Consider the following 23215-nt stretch of genomic DNA (forward strand, 5'->3'; position numbering starts at 1 on the left):
AGGCAGCCTATCCTGGGAGTGTTTCAATATGGCGCGTGAGGGCCAGAGCTTGCTCCGTTTTGTTGCTGCACCTATTTTGAACGTGAAGCGAAATGGAGTTGGTGATAGGACAGCTCAAGATGCCTATTTCAGTGTATTTTGTCCTTTTATGAAGGGTTCATCCAGCGTGTTGTGTCTGATTCTAGAGGCCTCGTCTAGGTATTGTTTGTGGACCTCAAGAGGCTCGCTCCTGAGTAGTCTTTTCAAGTTTGCAGGACTCATCTGGGCCATCCTGTGAATTTCTGGAGGACTCATCCAGAGTATTGAGTCCAGCACTCTTATGCAGTGGATTCTGCATGGTTCTAGGTGCCTCTTACTGATAATTGTTGCCATGTCCTGAGCATTGTGCCCAGTTCCAAGCACCTCATCCTAGTTCTGGAAAGCGCATTCTAAGCAGTGCTTAATTTGAGCCGGTGGTTTCCGGTGCTCGACACCAGCACTTAATTGTCGGCACCAGCACTCATGACAGTGCACCACATAGACGCTGTCTGTCTAATTTTGGAATGAGCACAACAACAGTTGTTTACTATTTCAATATATATTAAAATGACTAATACCTGCAGCCCAAGCTATTCTTAGAGCTTTGAGATCCTGGAATAGTTTGAATGGTCACATTAGTTAGCAGTTGTGTTGGTACGGTTATTGGCAGCCCTGGCACTTCTTTTGTTTTTCTTTTGTTTTTCTCAAATTAAGCAGATTCTAAGTATCTTGCCCTGTAAGTGTAACCTGTCCGTTTCTGCAGGGCTCGTCTAGAGCACTGGTCACACTTCCAGAGGCCACACCTGGAGTATTGTTTCCAGGCCTAGAGATGGTGAGCAAACTCAAGCATGCTTAAAATCAAAACCTTTTAAAAGAGAGGAAGGGAGGAAATGAAGAAAGAGTAGAGCTGGAGGAGGAGGGAGCTCGAAGGGAAAAGGATGGAGGCGGGCAGGAAAGGTGGAGGGAAAGAGAGGGAGAGGCAGGCGCGCAATGCCCATTGGACTCAAAAGCCCCCCCCCGTGTGTGTCAGCCTTCGCATCACCGTATACTCCGTCGACCCGATTCATTTTTAGTCCTATTTCCGTATCCATTGATTCATGTGCACTTAATTCGTTCGTCATCTTCTCGCGCCTCACCGCGCTTCCTTGAGGCGAGTTCTGGTTCCTTGTGCTATCAACATCACGCTCCGTTCATTCCGTGAACTGGTGGTTTTCAGGTATTTCAGAGTTCGCTCCCTGCTCTCTTTTCAAACCATCGACTGGCATTTCACCATTTAGCAACACTATTTTTTGTGTTTGCAGATTACTTGTCTACCTACAAAGACATCTTCTTGTTTACTCTTGTTGCGGCGCCACGACTTCTTGCTACGAGCTACACACGGAAACTCAGTGTTTCCAGTCTTACCGAGACTTCAGGTACGAGTTGTCTCCTCCCTTGCTCGTTTGGGACAGCACAGTATTTTTTTTTTCTCACTATAAACCACAACGTTTTTTCATTTCATTTCCATCCTGCAGAATTCGAAGAGTTTGCTCCTCGAAGCAATCACTGGCTCATTATTTTCGCCTCATTCTTTTTTTATTGTCTCATATTGTTGCCATATTGAGGTGAGCGCCCTCTCGTTTTATTTTTCACACAAACACTGGTGATACCTTACTCATGGGATTACTTCACTGTCTTTTCTCAATTACACCAACCTCTTCCTTAGTGCCACACGGACTTCCTCTTCATCAGGCTTTTAATATACGGGCCTCCTTACCACTACACTCACCGAACTCTTTCTACTTGCCCACTACATACTTACTCGATTGTTTACACTTGTAACCTAATCTCCAAGTTTTACACCTTGTGTGTCCACCGTTGTCACATCAGTTTGAATCTTGTTTGCGATTTCAAATGTACATTGTCTAGACATATGTTTGTGTTTTCTGCTTATATTTTAGATTGCCCCTGACAAAGGGATTCTACAAAATCCCGAAATGCATTGGGCTTCAACAACACCATGAAGACAATAATAGCTTGATTGATTTTTTCCTTATTGGATACCTTTGCAATTTGAATATGATGTATTTATTTCCACATATATTGTGAAATCAACAATATTATTGCGATGTTTGCTGTTATAAATTGAATGAAAGTCACTAAACACACTTCCCATTTGCAACTAATAATTATTCACTTAAAAATTATACAGTGACAATGTATATTTAGGGACCCTTTCCCTCCCAGTGAACAGTGCGAGGTACTAAGTGGGTTTTCCCACTTTTCTTCAGCCTGGGCTGAGACAGCTTCCCGGTCAAACACACAGCTGCCCACAGGTCTTTTAAAAAAACATTAACTTGCTAACGAGGCGTTGTGTTTTCACCCCTTCTTAGAGCCCCTGCATCTCCACTCTGCATATTGATGGGAGAATAAACCCCCCCGAAATTTTTAGTAGCCCCCCTCCGAAATGTGGCTTTAGTTGCGCCTCTGGGGAGAGGTGTGTGAACGAGATTTTACATGAATGAAGTGGTCAAGAAAGTTGGCAGGCTGGGAAGCCGGAAATGTATGAGGTATTTTTGAAAATGATAGAGTGGAAAATAAAAAAAGAGGGGTCTATCCAGAGGTAGAAAAAGCGAGAGAAAAAGAAAGTGATAGAGAAAGATAGTGACAGATGAAAAAGAAATAAAGACTAGTGAGATAGAGACAGCTATGAGAGCGAGTATCTGAGACAGGTAAGGGGGAGAGAAAGAGGGAGAAGGGGCTGTAAATAGAGGAAGAGGGAGGGGAAAGAGAGAGGGAAGTTGAGCACAGGTAAAGAAATAAAAGACAGTAGAGAAAAAGGCAGCGGAGAGGCGACAAAGAGAGAAGTGACAGAAAGGCAGGCAATCATAGAAAAGAGAGACATGAAAGATGGTCAGAGGGAGGGGACTGGCAGGAGATGAGAGGAAACAGAACAGAAAATAGGAGGAGAGGGGAGTGTGATGACAGAACAAGAAAGAGACAAGACAGGGGAGACGTGAGGAACAGAGCAGGAGAGAGAGATACACAAGAACAGTTGACAAAGGACAACGAGATGGAAGAATAAAACACGAGGAAAGGAAGGAACACTGGGAAAAGAGAGACAATGGAGGGTTAATAGACACGTTGGCTTGAAAGCATATAGTTACCACACACAGCACACTATAACAAGCTTGCATGCTTTCTTGTGCTACTATAATGAATGTATTCCGTATATAATACGGGCATATACTTTATGACAACAATAATTAGATTAATTTGGCTTGCGGATACACTTGATTGCTTCTCTCAGATAGGAAGCTTCTTGATTTAAATGGCAGTTGATTTTAATCAACTTATTGATACCATTGGGAGAGCGGGTCTATCTACCACCCGTCATAAAATGCACTTAGAGTAAACCGTCTCCTACACATTGGTGGTTTACTACATCTGAATCTAAGTGTCTAATGTTGTACCATCTCTAGGTGTGAGAATGTATGATTGCTGGAGCGGGTTCTGCAACATTTTGTATACCCACCCCATTTTGCATGTTGTTTTATTAATTAGATTAATTAATTATAATTGAACTAATGGATTAGAGTGATGTGGAAAATATTTACCAACCTTACTAATATACGAATTACACGTGGAATTTGCATCTGCATGGCTTAATTAATACGTGAACTAAATTTCGTACGCATACTAATGATAGACAATTAGAATATTGCATGATATATGTCGCTTTTGTGATGTAATTGTGATTCGTGCTTTATTCAGTAGGTATAAACCGCACTGAGTGTTGCTTTTTGCTAGATAAATACATACACATATGGGTATTAGCGAGGGAATAACATTTAATTAGTCATTTCTATGTATTAATTACGTTTTTGTGTTTCTTTGCTTAAGTTGACCATTTTGGCCTATTGAAAGATGGCTGCCTTTGGTGCCTAACCCGACTGCCAACGCTGAACAAGGCTTGGGTGAAGTGCGCCTGCGCTGACAACAGATATACAGTGGCCTGGACCTGACCCCAGATGAACATGTACCTTTCAAGGACTGCCTGGGACGTCGTCCAAATATTCCGAACAAAGACTGTTGTGTGAACCGGAACTGACAAGGGTCATAACCCAAAAGACACTTTCGTGGGAACTTAAAAGGATGATCCCTGATTGTCCAATCAGCGAACTCGGATGCCCAAAACTTTGATACATTTGATATTGATTTTACTATAAATTATGGTAGAATAGAGAGGTAGGAGGCGGGTTAGTTTCTGGCCTTTCTCGATTTCCTGACGGTATGCTGACGGAGAGGACGGTGACACTGCAGGACAGCTGTTTGCCTGAATCTTTGACAGACTGAATTAATGCCCAAACTCCTGATGAACTGAACCTAATAAAATTGATGGGCATAGATTTGCGAGACTGCCAGATTTGACATAGAGGACGACTTTAGCCAGAGTAGGTAAATATGAATGGCAACTTGATCAAATGAATGATTTAATTTGCAATATTAATATAAATTTGAATTTGAACATCTATAGAAATGAGTTGGGTTGTTTATTCATTGAAATGTGTTAATGAAAAGGTTAATTAGAGAATTAGAAATTTACTTAAACCTACAACTAACTGATCCGTCCCGTTTTATGAGAGGAATACTAAAGGTGAAGTTTAGGGCCTAACGAGTATTAGAAGGTTGTGTAGATTTGTTGCTCATTAGGGTAGATGTGGTATTTTTCCCCTCACATTTTCCAGCACTCGGAAGGATAATCCCCTTCCGCACGGACTGATGGTGAGTGAATGTTGGTGTTATGGGCCCCACCAGCGAATGTATGGATAGTGTATGTATGTGAGATCTTTTCGTCCGTGACGGCAGGGAGGGATTTTGCACTCCGCGCTGGAGCAGTTTTTCTGGTAGCAAGATGATGGTTGTTATTGTTTTGGTTTAGTGATTATTGCTTGTACATTGCTTATTGATTTTGGTTATTGATTGGTATTGATTTATGTACTAACACTCTATGTTGAGTTGCGTTGAGTTATACGTTGTTTGCACGGCTTCTGGGATGTAGGAAGTCAGAAGTTTGTAACGGTTCCGTAGTAGAGCAGAGGTAAACGCTGCTCTCGGGAAAGACGGAATTGTTGTTGCCCTGTAGGTACACAGGGGAAACGTGTGACAATTGAAGTTGCACGGCGCATTGTCTGGGTTCGATTCGGTAGCATCGTCGTGTGTTGCCATTAGAGACATTTACAGTGTGAGAGAAGTGTGTATGATAGCTGTGAAATTCTGGTCTTAGGTACCAGGGATCCAACTGGCAGTCCGATAACGCTTATCACTGGAAAGGTAATAGGTACTCTCTGAGCTTGTTAGAAGGACAAAGGAGAGGTAAGCGCTGCTTTGTTAACGTATGACATAATTCTGTAGCAGGGCAGACTGTTCGCTGTTCTCGGGAAAGACAGGATTCTGTGTGAATGTACTACATTTTCTTGTGTGAACGAGTGTGAATGTAAAGGCATTTGGGTTAATTGCGAAGCTCTGGGTTTATTTCTCAGGAGCATTGGGTCTCCAACTATGTGTCTTAAATGCTAAAGAAACAATTAGCTAATGCTTGTTAGAAGGGTGAAGTAGAGGGATGTGCTACTTTATCAACGGAAGTAAAGATTCCGTAGTAGGGCAGAGGTAAGCGCTGCTCTCGGGAAAGACGGAATTCTCGTGAGAAATGTCTTTTTGCTGTTCTTTGGTTAGCAATTTGGACAATGGAGATGTTTCTATGTTACTAACAGAAATTGAAACAAAAAACTTACTGAGTGGATTTGTAAAGGAGGGGTAGACAGGAGCAGGAGCTGCCGCAGCGGCTGCTGACGTCAGAACGACCGCGCTGGGATTGGACAGTCGGTCAGAACCGTGAAACGCCCCAGATTGGTGCGTTAGTGTACGCCGCGCTAGGATTGTAGGAAACTGGGTGACGTAGACGCTCCTTATCGGTGCGTTAGTGTGAGTCGCGCTAGGATTTGAGGACTGTGACAGTGACGTGGAAGCTCTGAATTGGTGCGTTAGTGTGAAGTCGCGCTGTGATTGGATAGATTAGGGGTACAGTTGTCCAGAGGGACTAGCGTTGCGCGAAAGACAAGAAAATGTATTACGACCCACCAGAGAAAGAAAAGAGAACCTGGTTAGGGAGAATCAAGAAGTGGTTTAAGAAGGACAAACCAGTTAAGACTAGGGAAGGACAGTTACTTCCTCCACCGAAAACCCCTGCATCCTTTATGATTGCGAAATATGGGTATCATACTTGAATTTCGTTGGATAACTGGGTGAAATACACTAAGGATGACGGCGTATTAGCTTTCCCAGAGCATGGTTCATTTAATTTGGCTGTTTTAAGAAATTTAAGGGAAAAGACGATGAATTTAGAACCAAGACCTAGACCGACACAGTTTGAGGCTTTGACGGAATGGGAAGACGAAATGCATGAACGAGAAAGACAAAGAAATGGTAGAGGATATAGGTACTGGTTTGGAAGACCATACGGACACGAAACACATAGCGATCGAATGAAAAGATGGCGAGCTGCGAGTATGACTGAGGGTGTGTTCCCTGTAAGAACTGTAGGAGAGAATGAAGGTCGAAAGTGTGCAGAAAAGAGGCATAATTTGGAGTCGAAAGGGTATGGAGCGAATGAGTCTGAGGATGATGTTCTTGATGATATGTTCTATAAAAATCCACCACCGTATCGACCAGAACCAGAAATATTAACTCCAAGTGCCCCAATGAGGGAAACGATGCGAATTATAAAATCGAAACCAGAATCCCTAAGTTTGAGTAAAAACAGTGGTACCAGGGAAGTAGAAAAGAGATCGTAAGGAAGAACAGATGGATAAAATTTTGCAGAATTAGCAAAAACAACCCTGGAATTAACTGAGAAAATAAGAGAACTGACTAAGAATTTAGAAGCAGTAACTGTTCCAGTAACGATAGGTCCAGTAATGCCTATTTTTGACAAACAGAAGGACAATGAGCATTGTTTGACAGTCCTTTACAGAAGTAATAAACCCGTAGAACAACCAAGAGTGAGTCAGAATGAGAATCCATGGAGGCAGACTATGAGTGTAATGGAACCAAATTTTACAAATAATCCATTTGTAGATCAGAATTGTGCAGAGAGACGTATGACAATGATTGAGACAGTGTCAGAAACACAAAAAGATTTTGGACACGGAAGTATAGAAAAACCAGTAGGACCATCAACAGACGAGTTAAGTGAATGGTTAAGAAGCTTGCAGAGGAAAGACAAAGAATCCCAATCAATTGATGTGGCCAAGTTACGAATGGTATCGGAAGAATTAATCGTAGGGACTATCCCGAGAGAAAAATTGAAAACCTATCAGGATGAAGAACTATTATTTTTGTGCAAAAGTTTGACCTGGAGAGCGAAAAACTTACATGAAAGGTTAGAAGAAGTAGCAAATGAGATGGGCATTGATATTGAAAAGGTAAAAGCCTTACAGAAACAATATCGAGTAGAATTCACTGAAAAGGACATTGAGAATATGAACACCACAGGACGAATAGGTCAAATTAAGGACATAATCATTTTGCTGAGAAAATGGGGAGACGTGGCTAAATGGAGAAGCAGGTGGTATAGAAAACGAGAAGATGCCTCAGATAAGACATTTTCAGCCTTTCCTGTAAGAGAGAAGGAGAAGGTAGTGACAGAATGCCCTATGAGAGAGATTCCAGGAGGAGGATATGTACATGTCCCATGGACAAGACAAGATATTTTGTCTTTTACGAATGATTTCCCTCGACTACGCGAAAAGCCTGTCGAGTGGTACAGACAGGTAGACAGATTTGTGAAATTGTCTAAAGTACTATGGATTGATTTGAATAGTCTATTTGACATAATTGTACCAGCAGATCTATGGTCAGAGTGCAAGCTGATGATAAATTGGCCAACCAAGGAATATCCTAGGGATCCTAAAACAGGAGCACCAGACCCCGAGGTAATGAAGAAATATGAGGAGGTTATGGTATTTCTGAAAAATAAAGTGCCCCCTAAAGAGACAGACTGGGTAAAAATTGATCGAACACACCAGGAAAGTAAAGAGTCAGTGCATGCATGTTACGAGAGGCTAATACAAGCTTTTAAGCAGTTTAGCGGAGATGAGATTTGAGTGAAAAGGATTTGAGACATTTTGTATACAGATTTGTATATGGTTTACGTCCAGAAATTGGTGAGATGATAAAACAACATACGGTAGATTGTCAAAACAAGAAAATAGATGAAGTATTGAGACATGCTAAATACTTAAGTGATTGAAGCAAAACAGCGGAAGCTAAAAGAGAAGGCAATGTGGGCACAGGTAAAGGTAGCGGAGAGACAAGAAGCACAATTAGTGGAACAAGCAGGGTCAAAGCCAAAATTTAATAATGGTAAGTACAAAGGGAACATTGAAGAAGCTAAAAAGAAATTTCCGTGTCATAATTGCGGCAGGATAGGGCATTGGAAATCTGAGTGTAAGTTTCCCCCGAGTACTAACAATAAAAATCCATCATTGAACCCACAGGTGCAGCATGAGGTGAGTGGTCAACTGCAGCAACAGCAGCAAGTTGTTCCCCCACAGAATCAGGTGCCAAAACCGCCTTTTCCACAGAGCAGAAACACACAGAAGTATAGTAGTGAATTGGGATTCTACAATGAAGAACAGGTAAATAAGCCGCCACGCGCTCGCGCTGTCTCGCAGTATTGGCTGCAACGCGATGAGAGTGACGCAGAAGAGAGCTATTGACGGTGCCGAAGGGAGGAAGAAGAGTGCGTACTTGGCACAACTCTAGAAGTAGACCAGACAGGACCCTTTGTAGATGGGAGGGTTAATGATGAAAATATTACTTTCCTAGTGGATACTGGTGCTACTCGATCAACTGTTATATCAGCTGATGTTAAGAATCTTCCCCTCTCGGATGAAACGATCCAAGTAGTTGGTGTGTCCAACAGACAGATTAAGACATACCTTACAGAACCAGTACAGGTTAGCATAGGGAAATTTTCAGAAATGCACCGTTTTGTGGTGTGTGACTCCAGTCCTGTGAATTTATTAGGTAGGGACCTGTTGTGCAAAATGAATTGCACTATATTTTGTACTCCGGATGGAATAGCTTTTGAAACACCAGATGATGATGTATTGTATAAGATGACCTTAGCTAACAGAGAAAGTGAAGTTACTGAAACATATGCTGTATTCAACCCTGATGAATTACCAAAAGAACTGAGAAAATCTGTAAAGGCAGAGGTTTGGGATTTCACTGGAGAAGATGTAGGACTAATGAGAAATGTAGATCCAGTTAAAATAACTGTAAAAGAAGGAGTAACATATCCAAATGTTCCACAGTACAGATTGACACCTGAAATAATTGAAGGTGTAACTCCTGTGATTGAGAAAATGATCAGGCAAGGAATTTCGAGAGAAATAATGAGTAGTCCATGTAATTCACCGATAATGGGACTGAAAAAGCCTAATGGGAAATTTAGAATAGTGCAAGATTTGAGAAAGGTGAATACAATTGTGGTATCATGTTGTCCCATTGTACCAAATCCATCAGTGATTTTATATCAGATTCCCCATGATGCAGAATGGTACACGGTGATTGATCTGTGTCATGCTTTCTTTTCCATCCCATTGCATCACGACAGTCAGCAAATTTTTGCATTTCGTTTTGGTGAGCGTATTTTGGCATGGTGCCGAATCCCACAGGGGTATACAGAAAGCCCCTCAATATTCAATCAGTTATTAAAGAAGTCTTTGGAGAGTTTAGAAATGCCTGAAAGCTCTGTTTTGGTCCAATATATTGACGACCTTTTAGTAGCGTCAAAAACACGTGAAGCCTGTGAGGTAGATACAATAGCCTTGCTGAATCATTTGGCCTATGGAGGACTTAAAGTGTCACCAGCAAAATTACAGTTTTGCAAGAAGAAAGTACAGTATCTGGGACACAACATTGAGAAAGGACTAAGGAAAATAACAATAGACAGAATTAGAATAATAAAAGGAATGAGAGCTCCCATGACTCAAAGAGAAGTGAGAATGTTTTTGGGAATGGTTGGGTACTGTCGTCAGTGGATAGGTAACTTTTCCTTGATCGCAAAGCCTTTGGTGCGTTTAACGAGAAGTGATGTAAAAGATCCCCTTGAATTAAACAAAGAAGAATTAGCAGCATTTAGACAATTGAGAGATGGTTTGTGTGAAGCACCTGCATTAGGTATGCCTGACTATGAAAAAGAATTCGAGTTGTATTGCAGTGAGAGAAATGGATGTGCACTTTCTGTGTTGACCCAGAAACAACGAAAAATGAGAAGACCAATTGCATATTTTTCATCAATGCTAGATCCAGTAGCTGTAGGTTTACCTGGATGTTTGAAAGCGGTGGCTGCAACATGTCGAAGTTTTGAGCAGAGTGAAGGAATTGTGATGGGATATCCATTGAAAGTGTTTCTACCCCATGATGGAGCAATACTGTTGACAAGGAGTCGTACTCAGTATATGACTCACAGTCGGCTGACCAAGTATGAAAAGGTCATATTGGGTGCAACTAATGTGAGTCTTGCAAGATGTGTGAATGTGAATCCTGCAACGTTGTTGCCTGATGCTGAAATTGTGGAAGTAAGAGATGAAGTGGATCATGATTAGGGCTCCCGGTTTTGTGGTATTTATTTTTTTGCCATTTCCGTCTGTATTTATCCATATTTATTTTTGGGGCATTTTTTTCTGTATTTATCTACATTTAGTTTTGCCACAAGCAAAAGATGACGCTACAGCTAGTATTTTTCCACATTTATTTAAATTGACAATGCACACATGCGCTCGGTTGTTATTGGTCAACACTATACATTCATCTGAACACTTTGCCATTTGTAGAATGTCCCAAATATGCTTAAAAGTGCTATGACAAGCCATTTGTCTCAGAGCCTTGCAGTTTCTGTCATCCGCGGGGTGCCACATCATCTTCCCCACTGAACATCATACTACCCCACTGAGAGAAACTCACACTGCCTTCAGCTACAGCCCAATTGTGCCCCGCTATGAACACCTGGAAGAAATTCAATTCAAATTATGCACTAGAATACAGTAATATGCTGCCTGAAGCAAAAGTAACAACATACTGGAAAAAAGCAAACCCTCATAGGGAATACAACTTAACGCTTTTACACGAATTATTCAGAAATCAATGAGTGTTTTGCTTGAAAAGCAAACGACATGAAAAGAAAAGTAGCGCTTCACTGGCAAACTCTGTAAGGTGGCGCTAATGTGTTGAGTGTAAATAAAACCAGTCTGGCCACTTTGTGAACACTCTGTCTTGCTTTATTTAGTTATGTATTTATTGGTTGTATTTTTGGGGTGGGGGGGCTAATAAAAATTTCTTCGGGGGGTGTGTAATTCTTCAGTAAACTGTCATGTTTTTCCCCTGTCAGCTCGGGACACTTTTCTCTTGGTTCCGCTCAGCATACCAGGCTCGTTATTGCACACGGGAGAGTTTTGGGAGGGCGTGTATTTTAAAGTTCTTGCAAGTTTGCAGTCCTTATGGAAATTCAATCTCTCACTGGAACTGAATTGTTAATCCTGTTCCCGATCTCTTGGCTTCGACTTCTTGCCACCAGTGTCTGGCGGAGATGCTTCATGTGTTCCTGCTCAGCCTCTGTTTTGCATTAGATTGTGTGTGGTTTGCCCCCAGGGCGCCTCAGGCCCTCGTCTTAAGGTTGGCAGGCTTTTGTTCACAAGTAATTGGTCTTTCAAAGACCTGTGAAGTACTAGGGTGCGGCTCTGTGTTTGCCCAGGAAGCTGTCTCAGCCCGCGCTGACACATCTTAACCCTCTAAGGAGGGGGAGACACCAGATGGTTGGGGGTGTGATTTTTACTGCCGTCAATGAAGACCTCACTCGAGGGGGGAAGCGGGGCTGGGGCATCAACAAAAGCTTTGTTACTGTAGGTTGGTCTGCTGGAGCACGGCAGCTCCGCAAAATGTACTAGTATTTTCCCGTTTTTATATATAAATACAGATAAAGGAAAACTTGTTTTCCGTCTGTATTTATATGTAAAAATCCGTTTAAACGGAAAACTGGGAGCCCTAATCATGATTGTCTGGATGTACTTGATTTTTGTACAAAACCACGACCAGATATAAAAGATGTACCTTTGCCAGAAAGTGATTTTGTGATGTTTGTTGATGGGTCATGTTTGAGAACGGATGAAGGAGTGCTGAGTGCAGCGTATGCAGTATGCACAGTCGCAGCAGTAATAGAAGCATCATATTTGAAAGGAGTGAAATCAGCCCAAGTAGCAGAACTTGTGGCTTTGACTAGAGCATGCAAGATTGGGAAGAGTGTGAGAGTGACTGTGATAACTGACAGCCAGTATGGCTTTGGAGTCGTCCACGACTTCGGCCAACTATGGCTACAAAGAGGTTTCCTGACCTCGAGTGGAACTCCCATTAAGAATGCAGATGTGGTTGGAAAGTTGCTTGAGGCGATACAGCTGCCTAAACAATTGGCTGTTGTAAAATGTGCTGCACATAGTCAAGGTGGTGATTATATTGCCACCGGGAATAGGTATGCTAACGACATGGCGCAGTATTGTGCACGAAATCAGAATTCAATCAATCGGGCTAAGGAAAAAGAAATGTCTTCTTGCTCATTGATGTTCACTAACATTGTGGGAACTTGGGAAGAGGTAAGACAATTGCAGGATGAGGCAGGAGATGAGGAAATGAGACAGTGGGTAAAAGCAGGATGTGCCCCAAGGGAAAAGGATCATGTGTGGGTCTATCGAGATGGAAGACCAGTTATGCCTGATAGCATGATGTCTTCCATGGCACGGATGTATCATGGCCAGGGACATATTGGGAGAGATGCCATGATCGGGCCATTTAAGCAGACCTGATACAATGCAAAATTCAGACTTGTAGCAGAAAGTCTTTGTCAGAGATGCTTAATATGTCAGCAATACAATCCTGGAAGGAAGACAGTAGTGAGTCTGGGAACAATAGGTCCGGAAGGAGGGCCTTTCACCAGAATGCAAGTAGATTTAATTGAGATTTCTCCCTGTAAAATACTGAGGTATGTTTTGGTTGTGGTCTGCCTATTCTCCAGGTGGGTGGAAGCATTCCCAACAAGAAGAAATGATGGGTTGACCGTAGCTAAGCTACTGCTGAGAGAATTCATCCCCAGGTTCGGGTTCCCAGTGACAATTGAGTCAGATCGAGGAGGACATTTCCATAATGAGATTGTAGGATTAATTTGTGAAGCATTGAATGTACAACAACAACTACATTGTGCCTACCGACCAGAGGCTTCTGGTGTGGTTGAACAGATGAATGGTACTATCAAGAATAGAATAGGGAAAATGTGTTTGGCCACAGGTATGAAATGGCCTGATGTCTTGCTTCTAGTACTCATGACAATAAGGTCAATTCCAGACCGAACGACAGGATTGAGTCCTCATGAAATAATCATGGGACGTGCTATGAGAGATGTGTTTATACCAGTCAACAAGCTGGTGACAATAACTGATGACATGGTGTTGGAATACTGTAAAGGCCTGGCTGACGCAGTTCATTCTGTGTTTCATCAGGTTGGACCAGATGCCACCACACTTGAAAAGAAGCCAGCCCATGATCTGAGCCCAGGTGATTGGGTAAGGATAAAAGTCCACAGAAGAAGAAATTGTTTGGTTCCAAGGTGGGGAAAACCACGACAAGTCATTTTGACCACGACCACAGCTGTGAAGTGTGCTGGACTGAAGGACTGGATCCATGCAAGTCATACATTGAGAATTCCGAATCCGGTGGACATCACAGGAAAAGAATACTTTGATGAGTCAGAATCAAGTACTGAGTCGGATGATGAAGGGCCAAAGACACAAGGAAACTCTGAAAGGGGGGAAACAGAACAAAGTTCAGCTTTAGTCTCCAGAGGTAGCTCTCTGAGAAGAAGATTGCAGATTTCTGATTCCAGCGATTCTGGAAACGAGCAAGAAGCGCAGGGTTCTAAGAAATAACACAGAAAGAAAAGAGGAAAGAGTACTGAAGACACAACAAAAGAAATTCGTGAAAAGGAAGTACCAGATGAGAGACTGAGAGAAATTTCACCTGAAGTAACATATTTAAGTGAACAAGGGACAGGTACAGAGAGGGAGGGACAGATTTCTGCGGAAGACCCCCGAGGAGGTGTAGGGAACTGCAACATCCAGTTAGGTGAAGGAACAAGTAGCCATCAGGAAGATTGCGTGTCGGAGATCTGAGGAGGGACAAAAGTAGGGAAAACAAAACAAGTGGTGGAAGAAGAAGTCGCTGAAAAGACAAAGCAAGTTGAGACAGAGCCTGAAGAGAGTGAAAATGAAATACCTGAAGGTCGAGTTCTAAGAAAGAGAGCTTGGAGGAATGAAAAGAATGACAAAGGGAGCAAAGTAAAAAGAGTTGCAAGAGATGATGTTTGGCCCAATAAAATAAGGAAACTGAGATATCGACTGACGAGTGAATTCACCGAGGGCTGAACAGGTGAATGAAGTGACAAGTCAAGAAAAATCAAAAGAAGACGAATTAACTGAAGACAAAGAGAGTAGAAGAACAAGGAAACCTAACCAGAAGTATAAGTCACCAGAATGGACGTACGTGGCTCTGCCTGAAAAGGGAGAAGAGGCAGATAGTCAAGGAAATCCAGAGGAGGCTGTACTGAAAGTGGTTGAGGATGAAATAGAAACGGAAATCCTGAGAGTTCTCTTGTCCGACATTGGAGAAGAAGAAACGGAAGTTCAGGAAAATCCATATTTGGATGATGAGAGGAGAGTGAAGAACTGAATAAGTTAAGAAAACTATTGATGAAGAAAACAAGATATTGAATCAAAAGATAGAGACTGGTAGAACCAAATAGGCGTTAGAACCTTAGGTTAGGAAAACTAGTTGTGAAGTAAAAGAGGCTAAGTCAAAAGACACGGTCCATTTTAACAAAGATGGCTAACATAGAAAGTAGTAAAGGTAGATGTACATTCATGAAAAGATGGTTTAAAATGTGTTGTTGTTGTACAGGATTATTAATGCTTTTATGGGGCATCCTTGCTTTTGTCATTTCTTTTAAGGCCACTATAGATACATTAGAAGGGCATAGTGAGAACAAAACTGATATAGGGAAGATTCCAAAGGTAGTTCCAACTAGAATAGATAATAATTATTTACATAAAGACAGGTCAATAACAGATTTTTCTAATAATGTGTTTTCAAAATTATTGTATGAATATGTAAAGAAAATGGACGTACGGGACTGCTACGTATGTATGCAGTTACCTGCATCTGTTTCTGAGGGAGTGACATATCATCACCTTCCGACAACATATGGAATAACATGTAGTGTAATAGCTAGTTTATTTTATGAGACAGGGAAATTAGAATATTATTTTTCAGATGTAGATAACATTTTTGCGCAAGTGTCTTCTTATAATAAATTAAACAAAGTAAAACCTGCTAAGGTATTAGGTGAATTTTTCTTAGAGACTAAAGAACTAACATTAGAGTATATTTTTAGAAACAATCTGACATGCAGTTTGAAGAAGGAGGAAAAGACATTCTTAGACATGGTTGAGGAAAGAAGATTGAAAATGCAAAGAAAGGCAGCAGAAGGAAAAGTGGAGAAAACAGTCTGGGATATAGAGAAAGAAAAACATTTAAAAGGAGAAGCTAGTCCAACTTTAGCTTTAGATTGGCCTCAGAAAGGGAAGTTTTGCATTCGAAGGAATCAAACTGTGTATGATAATTATTTCCTAGGTAATAGTGAGTGCCATGATACATATCGAATCATGGGTGGATGGGGATTCAAAGGTGGAAGAGATCCAGTCTTTCCTGGATTATATTTTATTTGTGGGAACAGGGCATATTACCGTTTGCCAGACCATTGGTATGGCACATGTTATGTAGGCCTGGTCTTTCCGAAAATCTTTCATATGGATAGAGGAGAAGATGGTGTACATAGCTTAAGTAATCATTTAGCTAGGACCAAGAGAGAATCTTGGGCAGAAATTGTAGGTGACATTTTTTAGGCATTGATACCAGCAGTGGCAATAACTCTGAATGCAAACAAAATTAGAAAATTGTCAACAGTAGTGGATCGCTTGTCAACAAGCACCGCTGGAGGATTCTTATTGGGTAACACTGAAATGGTTGCCATGCGTGCTATGGTAATGCAACATCGACTTGCCCTTGATATATTATTGGCAAAAGAGGGTGGAGTCTGTGGAATGCTGAAAGTTCAACATTGTTGTACTTACATTCCTGACGAAAGCAAAGATCTGAAAACTTATATTAAGAATATTACTGAATTGCACGATGAACTTGCACCACTGGAGGTTGAGGGTGTTTGGGAGAGAATTGGAAAGAAAATAGCTGCTATTAAGAATTTCTTAGTAAAAATAGGTAGTACTTTTATAGGTAAAATATTGTTTCCATTAACACGTGTAATTTGCATAATTTTAGTGATAAGATTATGTTGTATGTGCTGTAGAAACAAGAAAAATAGGAAAAGAATAAAAAGTGAAAATTCAAAAAGAAAAGATAAGAAACAAGAAAGAGAAATTGAGGAAATAGAATTGGAGGAGTGGAAGGAGAGTATGTACGAATCAGTAAAAAGAGAAGACGTAGGTGAAACTGAATTATCATTAAGAGCAAGAAAACATTTTAAAGATTCCGTAAGACAGAACAAAATTTTGGGTGGTGTGGTGATAAAATCACCAAATGGGGGATTGCTGGAGCGGGTTATGCAAAATTTTGTATACCCACCCCATTTTGCATGTTGTTTTATTAATTAGATTAATTAATTAATTATAATCGAACTAATGGATTGGAGTGATGTGGAAAATATTTACCAACCTTACTAATATACGAAAAACACATGGAATTTGCATCTGCATGGCTTAATTAATAGGTGAACTAAATTTTGTACGCATACTAATGATAGACAATTAGAATATTGCATGATATATGTCGCTTTTGTGATGTAATTGTGATTCGTGCTTTATTCAGTAAGTATAAACCGCACTGAGTGTTGCTTTTTGCTAGATAAATACATACACATATGGGTATTAGCGAGGGAATAACATTTAATTAGTCATTTCTATGTATTAATTACGTTTTTGTGTTTCTATGCTTAAGTTGACCATTTTGGCCTATCGAAAGATGGCTGCCTTTGGTGCCTAACCCGACTGCCAACGCTGAACAAGGCTTGGGTGAAGTGCGCCTGCGCTGACAACAGATACACAGTGGCCTGGACCTGAACCCAGATGAATATGTACCTTTCAAGGACAGCCTGGGACGTCGTCCAAATATTCCGAACAAAGACTGTTGTGTGAACCGGCACCGACAAGGGTCATAACCCAAAAGACACTTTCGTGGGAACTTAAAAGGATGATCCCTGATTGTCCAATCAGCGAACTCGGATGCCCAAAACTTTAATACATTTGATATTGATTTTACTATAAATTATGGTAGAATAGAGAGGTAGGAGGCGGGTTAGTTTCTGGCCTTTCTCGAGTTCCTGACGTTATGCTGACGGAGAGGACGGTGACACTGCAGGACAGCTGTTTGCCTGAATCTTTGACGGACTGAATTAATGCCCAAACTCCTGATGAACTGAACCTAATAAAATTGATGGGCATAGATTTGCGAGACTGCCAGATTTGACATAGAGGACGACGTTAGCCAGAATAGGTAAATATGAATGGCAACTTGATCAAATGAATGATTTAATTTGCAATATTAATATAAATTTGAACATCTATAGAAATGAGTTGGGTTGTTTATTCATTGAAATGTGTTAATGAAAAGGTTAATTAGAGAATTAGAAATTCACTTAAACCTGCAACTAACTGATCCGTCCCGTTTTATGAGAGGAATACTAAAGGTGAAGTTTAGGGCCTAATGAGTATTAGAAGGTTGTGTAGATTTGTTGCTCATTAGGGTAGATGTGGTATTTTTCCCCTCTCATTTTCCAGCGCTCGGAAGGATAATCGCCTCCCGCACGGACTGATGGTGAGTGAATGTTGGTGTTATGGGCCCCACCAGCGAATGTATGGATAGTGTATGTATGTGAGATCTTTTGGTCCGTGACGGCAGGGAGGGATTTTGCACTCCGCGCTGGAGTATGATCACTATATGATTGTCACATCTTCTTCTTTGTCAGAATGTAATTTATATAACTATATTATACCATTGTTGTTTGCTGCCTTGAGAAAGTCCCTAGGACGAAACACGTTGGGTGTTGGATATTGGTTATAATGATACATGTGAGTTGAGCAGAGCAGTATTTTCGACTTGCCGGTGAAAAGATTGAAATCAACAGAATAATACACTTCGGCTCATACTTTGAAATCACTTTTACTACTCATAATTGTCTGGTTGTGTGCTCCAATATCCTTTGTTTATCCCTAGTTAATACTTGTAACCTTGGGGCAAACAGTATACTTTTAAAAAAAATTCCAAAACCTTTATTTACTTATAGGAATTGTACAGGGCATATCGTCTACTATCAACGTAGCAGTGGGAGGGCTCTGCCTGTCAGTTGGGCAGTCAAGTTATCTCATACACGGCCATTTAGCCGACATCCCGAAGGACCGGCAGCGTCTTAATAAAACAGCATATACAAAAGCCCAATCATGATCGTAGCTTCGACTGGAGATTGCACTAGTCCCCAGTCTATGTCTCCGCCCACGGTTATGAATTCGAAGCATAAAAGTATCCTCCGGTGCCTGCACTCCTGGTTTAGTCCTGTAGGTTCTAATCTTATCACTAACCCCAACCACCCGCCCCACCCACCGTACGCTGACTGTCTCCTCTCGTCTTCCATCCTTATGTACACGTGGCCGCAGTCCTATTGTCTAGGCGTGACCATCGGCAGCACCTTCCCGCATTCAGTCTGCATAAAACCTTGCGTTACTCATTCACCCTCTGAATTACCCCTATTTGAGCGTCCCAGTCAGATCTGATAAACACCCGTCCACACTCTCTATGTGCGGGCATCCGTCCAAACTGACGCTCCAGAGTCCCTCACAATCGTACGCCCTCAGAGTCCTGATCTTGTCCCGTGCCACCCTCGGCCAAAGTGTACGCATTGGGTTCCTCGCTTTGTACCTCCCCCTGGCCAGCCGTCTCAGTGACCCTGGAAGTCAAATACGTACTGTACAACCCTCAGAAGTTCTTGGGGCGACTTTTCGGCGGCAGCAATTCGCTGTACGTCTCCGCCTGTGTGCTGCAGTACAGCATATCGCTGGCCCATCGTTTCCTAATGGGAAGTGGCCCTCTCATCCAACACGTCGCCACAACTCGTCTAGCTATTAACAGCGCTATATCCGTCAGGCGCCGCAGTGCCAGTGGGAGAGGCCTGGAATACCCCAGCAGCGCCAACGATGGGTCGGGTAGTATCTCTGTTCCCAAAATCTGGCTCAGTTCCTGGAACACCTCCACCCAAAACTTAGCAATTCCCGGGCAGTACCAGGCCATATGCATGAAGTCCGCCACGAGGAAGTGACAACGCTCATACTCCGCTGTTTGGCGGAGCCCGTACCTATGCAATCTCTCCGGGGTATAATAGACCCGTTGCAAGTACTTAAAGTGCACCAATCTGTGCCGGCCATTTAGCGACACCTTCTTGGTGCTGGCGCAACAGTATTTCCACATCTCATCAGAAATATCCATTTGAAGGTCGATCTGCCAGTCTCGCCTCGCTGTGGTGCACTGGCGCTCCGTGTGCTGGTCCCCCATTTTGGCAAGGGTCGTAACTAATTTGGACGGCGTCGCCATTTTAATGACATAGGTAAGCTCCGGGATTTCCGGGGGTTCTGCCATGCCCGGCCCTAACAAGACCGACAGCGCTACGGACCCTATGAAATTGAAAACGCTGTAGAAGCGTGGGAGCAGGTCGTGCCGAGCCGATCTGCTCCCATGTCTTGGCCACCCCATCAAGAAACAAATCCTCCATCCTAGCAATGCCCAAATCGCCTAACGCCTGCAGCACTCCTTTCTCTCGCAGTGGGGGGAGCCAAACCGCCCACTGCACCAGCATCAGCGGGGAATACAGTAGTGCACAGTCTTGCGCTCTCATTAACGCCTGCCAAGCATGATTCGTGGCTTTGAGAGAGTCCAATCTTCCTACGCGGTGATCAACCGGCTGGAAGACAGTCGCCGGCAAGGGGAGCGGGTCTGCAAATAGTCGCTCTCGGAGTACATGTGGGACATCAGGGTTGGCATGGATCCACGTGTGCAGGTGAGCCGCCTGCGCTACCCTGTAATATCTTTCCAGGTCCGGGGATCCCAACCCCCCCCATCTCGTATGGCAGCGTTAACACCTTTCACCAAACTCTAGGCTGTTTACCACCCCAGGCCAGCTTAACTAGGGCTTGGGTTAACTGCTTGAAAAAGGTCTTGGATAGCACTATAGGGATGTTATTGAATAGGAACAGGAATCTTGGCAAAACCACCATTTTCATGATGGCTATTCTGCCCAGCAAAGACAGGGGAAGCCGATTCCACACCTCCACGTCCTCTACTAGGTTGGCGTATGCCACTCCGTAGTTTTCCCTGAGGAGAACCTCCGGATCCTTGTGGAGCCGAATCCCCAAGTACCGGACCGAATCTGTCGTCCACTGCAGGGGATATTCCATCTGGAATGGCAAAGTAACCGGTGTCAGCGGGAACGCCAACGACTTGCTCCAGTTCACCTTAAGGCCGGACAGGGCCTCAAACTTGACCACCTCCCTCAGTATAGACGAGAGATTCACCTCCGGGTCCCGGACGTATAGCAGCGTGTCATCTGCATATGTTGAGATACCGATCTTATAGGTGGGAAAGTTAATACCCTCGAATCTGTGGTATTCCCTTATCGCGCACGCCAAGGGCTCTGCCACTAAAGCATATAGGATGGGGAAAGGGGACAGCCCTGCCTGGTTCCCCTGCCAATGTCGAAGGCCTCCGTAACCCGATCACCTATTCTCAGCCTGGCAGTGGGTCGGTAATACAATGCTCCGAGCATCTGCAAAAAGGGCTCTCCCAGTCCGAATTTCCGCAATACCCGCACCATAAAGGGCCACTCCACAGAGTCAAACGCCTTTTCCATGTCCAGAAAAAGGGCTAAGGCTTTGCGCTCTGGGTGCACATGCTGCATGGTTCCCAATACTGTTCGAATATTATATGTTAGATTTCTGGCCGGGATAAATCCCGCCTGCTCCGGAGCTACGAGCTCCGGCACCAGCAGCGCCAAGCGCCAAGCGCGTAGCCAAAACCTTGGCGTACAGCTTGGCGTCAACGTTAATCAGGGAGAGCGGTCTATAGGATCCGCACAGGTTAGGGGGTTTCCCGGGTTTCAAGATTGTGACGAGCAGGGCCTCTCTCATAGTAGCTGGCATGCTACCTTCCTGGCATATATCGTCAAATAGCGTAATCAGATGCGGGAAGAGCTTATCCTTGAAGGCCTTGTAAAAGGCCACCGTCAGCCCATCAGCCCCTGGGGCACTACCTGATCTCATTCCCTCCAGTGCCTGCAGTATCTCATCCCCCTGCACTGGCAGCATCAGAAATTCCCTCTGAGAGTTGGACAAAAAGGGCATTTTGATATAACTGAGGTAGTCCTCTATTTCCTCTTCCATCTGCGAGGACTTAGATGTATAAAGCCCAGCATAGTAATCTCTGAATTTGTCTATAATCTCTTCCTCTCCAGTAATCACTGTGCCTGCGGAGGTGACAAGCTCGTCAATGACCAGGGGCCTCCTGCTATTACGTAGTATCCTCGCCAGTAAGGAGCCCGGGCGTTCACCCTCCCCATAAGTTCGGGCCGTAGCATACTTGCCCATATGCTGCACTTCCCTATCCGCCTCACTATTGTATTCAGAGACCAACGCTCGAATCCGAGCTTCAACGTCGGAGTCCGCGGACATCCGATGTTGCTCTTCTAACTGCGCCAGTTGCGTCTCCATAGTCTTCAGCCTCTGCCGTATGGACTTGAGAACACTGGAGTGCTTGGCCATAGCCATGCCACGAATATATGCTTTGAACGAGTTCCACATCGTTTGGAAACTCTGCACAGAACCCAAATTTTTATCGAAGAAGGTATCTATGTCCTCTGCTAATTCGCTCCTAAACACCTCGTCCAACAGTGAGTAGGGTGGCAGCCGCCATGTGAACGGCGGGATTCTTTTGGCCGAAGTATCCAATATCAGAAAAAGAGGGGAGTGGTCCGACAGTGTACGCGGTAAGACCACGCACCCCTTAACCACCGTTAGCAGCGACTGTGATGCTAGCCAGTAGTCAATTCTAGTGTGCACGTCACCCGCTCCGACATGCGGTCCATGCGGTATGTGAGTGCGTCCAGCTTGGCATCGATCGCAGTCAGACTGCCCTGCAGGCCCTTTTCCATCGCCGCCAACATTTCTCTGATGTCTGCACACATAGAGCTCTCTGAGGCCGCACCACCGTTGGACGTTTCCGGCACTGCGACGTTAGATCCCTTCGCCTTGCGTGGATCAAAGGATATTTTAGGCTGTGTCTTGTCGCTCTTACCCATGGTGATGCTATGGGTCTGCGTTTCCACGAGTTCAGAGTCTCTATGCGCCCACTGCAGCCTGTGGCCCCGTCGTCGTAGGAGACTGGACAGTATTCCGTGCAGCCTCGGGGTCAAGATCGGCCCCATTCAGTGGTATGCCGAGACGTGCACCCGCACCAACCTCGGCACACACCCAAGGACCAGGTCCGAGAGCTACTCTTCCCGACTGGTGGCTCCTCACGTTGGCCCCGCACCTCAAAGTGGCAACCCCCGAATGGCTGGGAAGGGGGCACCAACACCGAGGATGCCCGCAGGTCTCGCCTCCACGCTGTTCCGGGGTCACCCCACCGCAGCTCCCCACAGGCCCGGACCCGGCGCCGTCTCCTCTGGCCTCCAGGGATCTCTCTTCAGGCTGTTGGAGAAGGGGGGCGCGCCAAACGCAGCTCCACAGAGGCGCAAGGAGCTTCACCTCCACTGTAGGCACCCCGGGGACACTCCCCTCCACATGCCAGTGCTCCGAGAAAAGGCCCGATTCAGCGGCGTCCACTCCGCAAGGCCCCCCCGCATGGGCAGGCAGCCACCGGCCAGGGCCCCCGGGTCGGCCAGAGCCCAAGCCGTCGACAGCGGCAGCCCCGCGGAACGGCTCCGCCGAGTGCTAGGGTC

The 23215-nt window shown here is 43.9% G+C and overlaps 1 long non-coding RNA gene across 1 annotated transcript; it reads left to right on the top strand.

Annotated features, from left to right (window-relative positions):
• The first annotated feature begins 1153 nt into the window (after positions 1 to 1153).
• On the top strand, positions 1154 to 4530 carry LOC146811388 (uncharacterized). The gene is made up of 3 exons (XR_014965816.1): positions 1154 to 1234; positions 1320 to 1433; positions 3901 to 4530. It is a non-coding gene; the product is annotated as an uncharacterized LOC146811388 (long non-coding RNA).
• The last annotated feature ends 18685 nt before the right edge of the window (positions 4531 to 23215 follow it).

The sequence above is a fragment of the Triturus cristatus genome, chromosome 7, assembly GCF_964204655.1.
Source record: "Triturus cristatus chromosome 7, aTriCri1.1, whole genome shotgun sequence".
Lineage (NCBI taxonomy): Eukaryota > Metazoa > Chordata > Amphibia > Caudata > Salamandridae > Triturus > Triturus cristatus.